This window comes from Phocoena phocoena, chromosome 2, assembly GCF_963924675.1.
Source record: "Phocoena phocoena chromosome 2, mPhoPho1.1, whole genome shotgun sequence".
NCBI classification, from domain to species: domain Eukaryota; kingdom Metazoa; phylum Chordata; class Mammalia; order Artiodactyla; family Phocoenidae; genus Phocoena; species Phocoena phocoena.
The window spans coordinates 29918456-29930696 of NC_089220.1; the positions used below are offsets into that span (position 1 = coordinate 29918456).

At 42.4% G+C, this 12241-nt stretch overlaps 1 protein-coding gene across 1 annotated transcript in view; it reads right to left on the minus strand.

Annotated features, from left to right (window-relative positions):
* RGS6 (regulator of G protein signaling 6) overlaps nucleotides 1-12241 on the minus strand; it is a 537436-nt gene that overhangs the window by 489921 nt on the left and 35274 nt on the right.

Consider the following 12241-nt stretch of genomic DNA (forward strand, 5'->3'; position numbering starts at 1 on the left):
CCTATGCCCCTGGCCCAGGGGCCTCTTCCCTGCCCCCTCAGTCTTCCATTTTGGGGGTTTTTTATTATTATTAAACTGATGGCAGTTTTTGTGTTTTTATATTGACTGTGGCACGGACTCTTTAATAAAGCTAGGATACGCCTTTGGTGCAGTTAAAAAAAAAAGCAACAGAAATACAGGGTATGGGATACTTACAAATTCCCTCAATAAAGATAGGTAAGAAAAGTATACCAAAAATTGGGAAATTCTATTGAAGGACATTAAAAAAGAACTAAATAAACACAGTATAACATGTTTGTGGGTGAGAAGACCCATTATCATAAGACAAATTTTCATAATGTATCTGTAAAACGTCTGAGTAATTCCAACAAAGCAAAACAGGGCTCCACATTCCTGAAACATATTTTAAAGTGTCAAGAGCCTGATATGGCCAAAACAATTCTGAAGGTGAAATACTATAGAGCAGTTAAACAAATCGACATGGATAAATCTCCAAAATATTGTCGGAGGGAAACATACAGTATAATACAATTCATGTCCATTTTAAAACACTCCCTCCAAAAGGCCTAGACACACCTGGGATTGGCAGAGGTATGACTACAGAGGGAGGGTGGGTACAGATGGGCATGGGGCGGGGTAGGGTTTTAGGAATACCTAAAATGTATTTTTTTGGAGAAAGAAGAAAGAACACATGCCAACAAATAGAGCAAATAGCATCCGATCACAAATATGAATATCTAAAATTTTCTATATAATTTGGAAATTAGGTAAAAATTGAGTTTTTTGCCCATATTTTAATGAAGAATTAAATTTATGCCCAGCTTGTTTGGGAGGCATACAAGTCTTAATAACAACAAAAAAAAACCCAACTCCCTGCTGAGCCAGAGAATGCAAACTCAGTCACCTGGATTCCTTTCTTCCAGTGCAACACTGACCCAGGCACAGCTGAGATCATCTTCACATCTGGTTTGTGGTCTGAGCTGGTTAATGTTTAACCTGCATCGTTTAAGACTAAGCTCACACCATAGTCTTCATTACACAAACTAATTCGCTTGGGAAAAAAAAAAGTTAGCATCCATTTAAACATCAGTGCTGGAAATACACCTGTCTGTCAAACAGAGTCCCATAGTATTCTATAGGCTTGATATGTTTATAATTTGAAACATTATTTTTAAAAGAAACACTGTTCAGAACAAAAAACGTACCAGTCTTATGACATAAATGAAAAGACATCTAAAATCCTACGTTGCCTTGGACAGGACCAGTGCTCCCTGGTTCCATCACCCACCTTAGCTGCTGGACTCAATGCCAGTGATTCTTTCCCTTTTCCAAAAATCAAAGCCTCCTACAAAGAATGAATATTTGTCAGACTTGAAAATATTCCCAAGAATATGCCATAGGCTCAGAAGACAACTTAAAAAGAAGGATTCCAGAAATGTTTGGGGCCATAGCAACATCGATGGAAGCATCAAAGGATTACATCTATCCCAAGGTCACTAGTTTGAAGACAGCAAAATCCATTTATACTGTAAATCTGATTTTCTTTAATTCAGCAGCGGCAACTAAAGTCACTCCTCTCCTGACTGTCAATGTCATCAAGTATGGGAGTCAACACACCGCACAGCTAGGAGCGATGTTGGAACCAGCATTAAAAATGACACCACACCCTTACAAAGAGCGTGCCATTCAACACAGGGCTCATGCAGTGGTTGTAAATTACCGCAGATCCTCGCAGCATCCGGGTGGATTTACCTAGGTGTTTGGCTCAGAACTTGGAAACTTGTTAATCAAATGCTGAACCCCATGGGTCAGTAGAAAGGAAACACTATTTTCACAGTGAGATCAGATCCAGCAGCTGCGATAAGGGCAGGGAATGGCAGAGGAATCAGAGAACCTGATCGGCTTAGAGGGAGGCATGTCCAAGTAGCAAACATTGCCTGCATAGTTTCTGAAGATGCTCACCCTCAAGTCCAATAAAAATCAGAAGAAAAGCCTGCAAGCCCCCATCCCACTCTGTGGACAAGAGTTCCCTTGTCCATCATCAGTTCATCACACAAAGCCTGCATTATGTGTACAACTTACAATCAACAAAGCATAGACATGTTTGTTCACAAATGTGTATTTCGTTCATGAGTTTATTGAGTGCCTACCGTGGCCGAGTGCAGAACTGGTATACAAACGGTGACCTGAAACAGCCGCGTCCCTGCCCTCATCAAGTGTGCGTAAATTAAGTATGCTGTTCACAAAACCAATGACAAATTTCTTCTAAGAAGGCTTTAATTCTCCCCTCATTTGTCACTGTAGGAATCTGCCTACAAAAGGGCTCCGACTCACCTTTCAAATGTGCAAGATTACACACTATCCCTATAAACTCCCACATGTTGAGATTGCCGTGTTCATGGCTCCTGGCCATTTAAACTGGTAAAACACAGTCTTTAATACATAATTCATCTACTGAAGAACGTATCCACGCTTCATTTTACAGGAGCTATTTGATGATTAACCTCGCTTACTCGACAAGGGACTCAACTGGCAATAAAGGCTAAAGTTTCTTGTTTGCTTACCCTATGCCAGGCACTGTTAAGTATTTCCCACGTACTAACTCATTTAGTCTTCACAACGATACAGCCATGTGGGTATTACTTTTATCCTCAATTTACAGATGAGGGTAAATGAGACAGTCCCAGGTTCACAAACCTGCCCAAAGTCACACAGCTGGTAAATGGTTGAGTCACAATTCAAATTGTGGTCCAAGCTCTTTACCACTCACAAAACTGCCTCCAAGACAAAAAAGGTGGAGGTAAAACCTGATGGCCACACACTAATTCTTATACACATGGACCTCATCCAAAAAGGAAGATGGCAGAAGCTGACAACTGTAAAGCAATAAAAAAAATACTTTAGAAAGGTCAACAATCTGCGTGGGGTGGGGGGGGTGGAGGGTTAACAGACTTGGTCACTAAAATACCTTGGAGGGCATTTCAGAGTGGAAAGGGCATCTCAGAGTGGAAAGTGTTTTAAGTGGGAAGCAGGGGATGGGTGATGAGGAAGTTGAAGGCTGCCAGCACAAGGGACTGATCGTAAGTGTGGCAGTAGAGTAAAGGAAACGCACAGAAGTCCAGCTCCGAGTGAAAGCAAGTCTAAGGAAAAGGATGGCTGTTCTATTTAGTGTTGGAGAAACCTGAGCATCCTTATAGAAACTGGTAGAAAGGAAGAAATGCAGGCATGAGAAGCAGAAAAACAGATGACATGTTCAAGAAGAGGGAGGATGGGCTAGAGAGGAGACCTTTTGAAAGAAGGATAGACGAGTTTTTGATAAAAGAGGAGGAAAGTTTTCTAATTAGGTGGAAAGGAGATCACATGAGAGAGGTCCTATTAGATCACCTTGAAATTATCAGGAAAACAGGAGTCAAGGTCATCTCCTAAGACTGAAGGAGACTTGAAGAGAGGGAAACGTTCTGATAATGACCACAGGAATCAATACGGTTGTGTGTGTGTGTGCGTGTGTGTGTGTGTGCGTGAACGCACACATACCCACACACGAGAACAGACACACCCTTTGATTAAAATACTTCTCTAAGAAACTGTAAATAACTCCTCAAGGAAGTCTACTTCTAGTATATATTTTAGGTTTTTCTCCCACATCAAAGCTATGGTTTCTATCTTCGTATATAAGTCTATTTTGAGATACTGTGCAGAGGAGGGGACAATATGAAATAAGAAAAGTTCATTTGTCTCAACTTCTATGGAGGCAATAATATGATAAAGAGGCAAGGCTCAGTAGAGAAATGTTAGTATCTTATAAGGTCCTGAAACATTTGTTAATTAATTTTTCAGAAGGAAGGTTTTATTTCAATGGTAAGAATAGTTATCATCACCAAGGCATAGGAGAGAGAAAAAAAAATCAGGGGACCTAAGAAGTGAGGAACAGAGACGAAGCATGGTCTGACGGCCACACACTACTTCTCATACGTGTGGACGTCATCCAGAAAGGAAGATGGCAGAAGTGACAACTGTAAGGCAGGCGGCTGCCTCTGGGACTGGTTCTTCCAGACAAAGGAACAGGAAGGGAAGCCTGCTTCCTTATACCGACCCAGGATCGCGGTTTCCCGCAAAGCAGCCAGATGGGCTATAAAATTCTTCAAAGGTAGAAATATCAATTCACTCAACAAATATTTCTTTAACACCTGTGTTCCAGGCACTAAGCTAAATGCTGGAGAGAGAGAAATGACTGGCTTCCGGTATTAGTTTATCTACGGCTGTGAGGATTAAAACCACTCTAAAACTCAGTGGCTTAAAATAACAAAACAATTGTTATCTCACAGTTTCAGAGGAGGTGGCTCTGGCTCAGGGTCTCTGTGCTGGGGGTCCCCCAGGGTCAGTGACCACTGGAATGATGCACAGGACTCACACATGGTATTATTTATAGCTCTGATTTATTACAGCAAAATCAGCAAAGGGTGCCTGGAGTGAAGTCCGTAGGAAACCAGGCATGAGCTGCCAAGAGTCCTCTCCCTACCAAGTCACACAGGACAGGCTTAATTCCCCAGCATCGTATTGTGACTACAATTTGTGAAATGTTCTCTACCAGGGAAGCTCATCAGAGACTCAGTGCCCGAGGTTTTTATTGGTGGCTGTTCACATACCCACCCTCTGTCTAGCACATACCAAAATTCCAGACTTCCAGATAGAAGCAGGTGTTCATGGTAAAAATACTGCTTGCACAGTTTAGGGACAGTCAACCACTCTCACCATCAGTTAGAGAATGGTGAGAACCCTCCCTAAATCCAAGCTCCCAGATGCCAGCCAAGAGCCAATCTTGCAAGCAGGACTTTCTACGGATGGCAGTTTCAGGCCTGCTATGTGAATTCTTTTCTATGCAATGTCCCATGAGGTTGTAGTCAAGGTGTCAGCTGGGGCTCCTTCATCTGAAGCCTTGACTAGAGCTAGAGGTACGCTCATAAGAAAGCTCTCACACGCAGCTACAGGCTGGAAGTTCTTCCCTGTGCAGGGCTCTCCACGTGGCTGCCTGCATATCCTCAACATGTGGCAGCTGGCATTCCCCCACGGCAAGTCATCCAAGAGAGTAAGAGATCAAGAACATGCCCCAAATGGAAGCCACAGTCTCTAATACACTAATCTCCAAGTGACATACCATCACTTCCACTGCTGGTCACAAAGACCAACTCTAGTACAATGTGGGAAGAGGAGGGGATGCCGAGAGTCAGAGGTCATGGTGGGCTGTCTTGGAGGGTGCCTACCACAGCCTACCTTCTGGCTCCCAATGATTCAAATCCCTTCTACATGCAACATACACTAACCCCTCCCACGGCCCCTAAAAGTCTTATCCCATCACAGCAACCGTTCCACGTCTAGACACTTGTCATCTAGATCATGTCTAAGTACAGATGAGACTTCTTCGATATAGTCTCTGATGTATGGCTCCTCTCAATCTGTAGACACCTGTCACTCAAGCGACACACACTCAACATGCAACGGTGGGACAAGCAGAGGATAACTGCTATAAACACTCCTGCTCGCAAAGGGGGTGATGAGGAGCACGTAGGGGTAGCAATTCCAAAATCCTGCCGAGCAGATGTTCCCTGATTTGGTCTAGAGGTGAGGTCTGAGAATAGTTCTCTATGACCCTAATGCCACCCTGCGGGCTCCTGGTTTTGGCCTCTCCATCATCTTTCCATTTTCATGAAGGGTAAAACGCGTTTGCAGAGGAGTAGTTTCCACAGCTTGCCTCCTACTTGTTGATGCCTGGGGGTCCAAAGACCTCTCTTCATTTTGTTCTATGTTCCTTTCATTTCAAGCTGATGGCGCCACTCCCAGTATGACTCTTAAGAACTCTGAAGGTCTTCTGTGACTACTTTTAGGATTCATTCCATTAGACCAAAGCCCCACCCACCAATCCCTGTGCATTTGGTCCTTCCTCACCCTGGGCATTTGCTGGGGTACCATGTCCTTGAGCCTCCAAGAAGCGCTCTTGTTTGATCAAGTGGATCTGTGAAGACAAACCCTTAATCTCTTTAGAGGACTTTTTGGCTGGCTGCTTGGTACTCTGAGATACCATCTTTGATTTTGTGAGATCTTAAGATTTTACAGTCACACCCTTGGCTCCACGTCTGGAGCTTGTTTTCCTAAAAGTGGCCCCAACTTGATCTTTGCTTAGAAGCCATTTCTTGCTGCAAATCTTCAAAGACAGCTAGTCCTGGCTCTTTTGTGCTGACTGCTTCTGCCCTCACCTTCTCTCCTCCTGCAATTTTACTACAAGCAACAGGAAAAAAACAGAAGGCACTTTCAACACCTCGGTTAGAAATCTCCTTAACTGTATCACCTAGTTCATTAGGTACATTTTTTATTTTCCACATTACTGCAGGCACCAGTATGGCTAAATATTTTGCCACCACATAACAGACTCTCCCTTTCCCAGTTCCCAGTATTATTTTCCTGTAAGCCTTCACCGGCAGCCTCCTCAAAGTCCAAACTTCTATAGACAGTGTATTCAAGGTGCGTTAAGCTTTTATTAACCTGTTCCTCAAAGTCCTTACAGCTTTTTCCACTGCACACTGCCAAGATTCAAGGCCACTACCATATTTTAGTGTTTCGTTACATCAGCACCCCACTTCTACTACCAAAATCTTATTAGTTACCTATTGCTGTGTAATAAGCCATCCTGATGAAAACAATAAGCGTCTATTGTCTCACATGCTTTCTGAGGCTCAGAAATTGGGAGCCTAAATTTAGACGGATTGGTTTCAGCTCAGGGTCTCCCGTGAGTTGCAATCAAGCTGATGGGCAGAGCCTGTAACAGCTGAAGGCTCAACAAGGGGAAGATCTGCTTCTAAACTCACTCACATGGTTGTTGCCAGCCACCCGTTTTTTATTAGCTGCTGCCACATGACTGAGTCTCTCTCCATGCATTGCCTATTTTCCCAGCCCAGCAGCTGGCTTTCCATAGAATGAGTGGTCCAAGAGAAAGAGCCCAACATGGAAACCTCAGTCACTTATAACCTAATCTTGGACATGAAAAACCATCACTTCTGTAGTAATCTATTTTCGAAGGCGTGAATACCAGGAGATGAGAATCACTGGGGCCCATCTTGGTGGATGGCTACCACGTTTCCTACCTGGAAGTCTAATGGAATGATAGCCGTCAACAACTACTTACAATAAAATTTAATAAGGGCCATAAAAAACACATGGGAGAAGTTATCACCAGCTTACCCTGAGGAGTCAAGTTGGTGTGACAGAGGAGGTGATGTGTATGTAATTTAGGGCCCTAAAGGGATGAATGGGATTTGTCAGAAACATGGAAGAGCCTCGGCCTGCCGGAAGCTTCCCACGCATTTCTCTTTTTGCATATCCTACCTGCCTGGTAAATTCAATAACCCCAAAGCTCCTCCTAAGAGCAACTATGGAACGACTTAATTTAATATCAGTGTTTCTGGAGGACACATTACCATTTAATAGCTGAATCAAAAGCATAATGGTAGATGACAAACGCTATGCTTGGAAATGTCTCAGGTAAAGGTCAACCTTAAGGGGGAAAAATGACAGATGAATAAAGCAAAAATACACTGTTTGATAACAAATGTCAAAGTCAGAATAAATGCCCCTAATTTGGTAAAGCACACAACTCTTCAACACGTAATAGTGATTATTTAAATAAGAAGGCAAGAAGAAAGATGCAGATGGAGAAAGAAATGCTAACCAAAGGACCTCCACGTGAAACAGATGCAAAGCACAGTTTAAAGAGTAGGTGAAAAACTAGGTTAGGCAAGCACACTGGAGTATGAAAGCTAATTTTTCATTTCTTATTATAAGTGATAAAATCTTTTTATAAAAATCTGTAAATAAGCATAAAAAGAAAGTAAAATTCACCCATAACCTTAAATTCTAGGGATAACCACTAACTGGATTATAGACTATACCCTTGTAGACTGCTGGATAGATAGGTAGAGAGATACACATATACCACACACACATATATGTATGTATATATATGCATGCATGTATGTATGTATATGTGTGTGTAATTTTGGAAATATGTCATTTTTGGAAACGGCTCCGTGTTTTTCATGCATATAAAATTAACACACAAATATTAAATTCACTTATGGGTAATGCATTCTAAAGTCTAAATATTATGGAGAGGTATGAGGGAGAGTAAAATTCACCTGTACTTCTTTTACTCAGGGGGAAAAACACTTTACTGTTAACATCTAGTATTCTTCTTACAGGCATATTCAATGCAAATATGATTTGAATGCAAAAATAGGCTCATGCTGTTTTGTTAAGTGCTTCTCTCACTTAAAAGTATATGGTAGCTACCTTCCTCCGTGAACACGTGTACACCTACAGTATTTTTAATGACTATATAGTTCCAGAATAGGTATGTACCATAACTTATTTAACCAGTCCCTACTGATGAGCATTTATGCTGCTCCCAATTTTCCATCATTGTCAACAAGCCTCAGCATTGATACCTTTGTGCACACGTCTTTGCACACTTACTGGTTACTTCGTCAGGATAAACTTCCAGAGTTAGGTTGGTTATGTCAAAAGACATTCACTTTTTTTTTTTTAATTTTATTTATTTTCGGCTGTGTTGGGTCTTCGTTGCTGAGCGAGGGCTTTCTCTAGTTGCGGCGAGCGGGGGCTACTCTTCATTGCGGTGTGCGGGCTTCTCATTGCGGTGGCTTCTCCTGTTGCAAAGCACAGGCTCTAGGTGCACAGGCTTCAGTAGTTGTGGCACGTGGGCTCAGTAGTTGTGGCTCATGGGCTCTAGAGCGCAGGCTCAGTAGTTGTGGCGCACGGGCTTAGTTGCTCCACAGCATGTGGGATCTTCCCAGACCAGGGCTCAAACCCACGTCCTCTGCACTGACAGGCAGATTCTTAACCACTGCGCCACCAGGGAAGCCCAAGACATTCAGTTTTAAAGAACTTCTATGCATATTGCTGCATGTCCCACCATAAATGTTATACCAATGTATACCCACACCAAGAGTACAGAAATGTCTCTGGCCGCCACCTTCACCATTACTGAGTACCATAAGCACATACAGTCTTAATTTTCATTTCTTCAGACATGAACGATAATATATTAAGACAATACACTTTAAAATGTTTAAAGATCATTTAAACTTCTTCTCTGTGAATTACACATCCTTGTTTTTTACCAACTTTTCACGGAAGTGTTCACTCCCACCCAAATGCACACCCATTCACATGTTTAACACCCTGGCAACAAAGTGTTACCAGCAGAACACAAATAATAACTCACAGGATTAGGAAAATGTTGAGCCACGTTCAGATTTTCCTGACTCCAAAACTCAGCCATTTCCCACAGCGGTGCAGACTATGCCTACGCCTCTTCAGGACTAAGAGCCGGCATTCCCAAACCGCTGTCCATTTCAAACTCCTGACACCCGCTTCTCACTCCACACCAGTTTAAGCAGGCATAGCATTTTTGAGGATGCCCAGGTGATTCAGTGGGCAGCAAGGTTTGGAACCACTGACCAAAGATTCCATCCCCCAGCTCCTGGGAATGCGGCTGGCTCACAGCCCTCGGCTGTCAGCCCTCTGTCAAATTGCCCTTGGTTGATAAGAGTTAACTAATTTAAGCTCACGTCCCTTCTTGGGCCTGCTGCCTCCTACGACTGGAGGATATGAAGATACAAAGACCCATCCTTGGGACTTCCCTGGCAGTCCAGTGCTTAAGACTCTGTGCTTCCACTGCAGGGGGCACAGGTTCTATCCCTGGTCGGGGAACTAAGATCCCACATGCTATGCAGCACAGCCAAAAAAAAAAAAAAAAAAAAAAAAAAAAACCCATCCTTGTTGCCCTACCTCAGAAAATCCCAGTTCCAGAATTCCCACTGGGTAGGAGCCCTCATGACTGCAGTGAAGCCCATCTTCCCCTTCTGCCCAATTCTGCCTCCTCTCCCTCCCCCCAAGTGCTGACCCTGAGAGATTCCCTAACAATGTCCTACACACTCATCACAGAGGCTGCTTCCTGAGGGGAACCAGCCTGTGTCATGACTACATGGAGCTTCCCCTAAAAGAATAAACTTCCTCTAAAAGAAGAAACTAAACAAAATCTTCCTCAAAAGCCTTACATACAGCTGAAGGTAGTTACCAAAGCATAGCCAGAAATCCTTTCAGGTGGAGTTATTGTTTAATGAGAGTTTCTGTTTGGGGTGATGAAAAACTTTTGAAAATAGTGGTAAAGGTTGCACGAAATTATGAAGGTAATGGATTAATGCCACTGAATTGTACATTAAAAAGTTAAAAAGGCAAATTTTATGTTATATACATTTTACCACAATTTTCAAAAAGTAATAACGTAATATACCCCAAGTCATTAAATTGTATACTTTAAATGGGTAAATTGTTCAGTAAAGTTGCAGGATACAAAATTCATATACAGAAATCTGTAGCATTTCTACACATTCATAGTGAACTATCAGAAAGAGAAATTTTAAAAACCACCCCATTTACAATTGCATCAAAAGGAAATGCCTAGGAATAAATTTAATGGCTGAGTTTTGGAGTCAGGAAAATCTGAACGTGGCTCAACATTTTCCTAACCCTGTGAGTTCTTATTTGTGTTCTGCTGATAACACTTTGCTGCTAGGGTGTTAAACATGTGAATGGGTGCATTTGGGTGGGAGGGCACTTAACAAATGAATACGAAAAGAGTGAACACTTCCGTGAAAAATTGGTAAAAAACAAGGATGTGTAATTCACAAAAACCCATGTTACAGTTGCATCAAAAGGAAATGCCTAGGAATAAAATGCCTAGGAATAAAGTTAACCAGGAAGGTGAAACACCTGTACTCTGAAAACTGTAAGACATAGAGGAAAGAAATTAAAGATGCCACGTATAAATGAAAAGCTACACCATGCTCATGAATTGGAAGAATTAATATTGTTAAAATGTCCATACTACCCAAAGCAATCTACAGATTCAATGCAATTCTTATCAAAATATCCATGGCATTTTTCATAGAGCTAGAAAAAATAATCCTAAAATTTGTATGGAACCACAACAGACCCTGAATAGCAAAAGCAAACTTGAGAAAGAAGAGCAAAGATGGAGGTATCATGCTCCCTGGCTTCAAACTATACTACAAAGCTACAGTAATCAAAACAGTATGGTACTGGCACAAAAACACACACACACACAGATCAGTGGAACAGAACAGAAATCCCAGAAATAAACCCACACTTACATGGTCAATTAATCTATGACAAAGGAGGCAAGACTACACAATGGAACAGACAGCCCCTTAAATAAATGGTGGTGGGAAAACTGGACAGCTACATGCAAAAGAATGAAATTAGATCACTTTCCTACCCCATATACAAAAATAAACTCAAAATGGATTAAAGACTTATATGTAAGATCTGAAACCATAAAACTCCTAGAAGAAAACATAGGCAGTATGCCCTTTGACATTGGTCTTGGCAATATTTTTTGGATCTGAATCCTCAGACAAGGGAAACAAAAGCAAAAATAAACAAATGGGACTACATAAAACTAAAAAAGCTTTTGCACAGTGAAGGAAACCATCAACAAAATGAAAAGACAACCTACTGAATGGGAGAAGATATATGCAAATGATATGTCCAACTGTTACCTAATGCAAGTCCATTTGCCCGACACACAGTGAGGTCAAACAATACCAAAACGTCAGAGTTTGAAGCAGAGAAAGGTTTATTTCAGGGTTATGCAAGGATATGGGTGGCTCATGCCTTAAAAACCCCCGAACTCCCCAAAAGCTTTCAGCAAAGCCCTTTTATAGGGAAGGTGAGGGAGGGATGTGGTTAGTTGTTGCAAACTTCTTGGTGTCAGATCCTTTGTTCTTGAGGTCAGGTCACATGTTGATCACAATGTTCCTGTAACCCTCCACCAAAACACATGTTATTCTTTGTTCTGACCAAAAAAGGGCAAGGTCGCAAGGCTCAACTTTCACCCTCTGAGGTTTAGGCCCTGGCTAAGAGGAAGGGATCCCTGAACAGCTGGATACCCTGGCCTGGGAGTGTTCATCCAGTACCCAGTCTGGGCCCTCCCACCAGTGCCCAGGCCTGGCTGAGGAGGCAGATCTCAGCTGGCAGCGCCCTCAGGGCCAGGTCCCCAGACCCTCCCCAGCCATCATTACTGAGGGAGCCAGGCACCCAGGACCCAGCCGACCCTCAGGCTTTTCACTTAAACTGGAGAGAACCATTT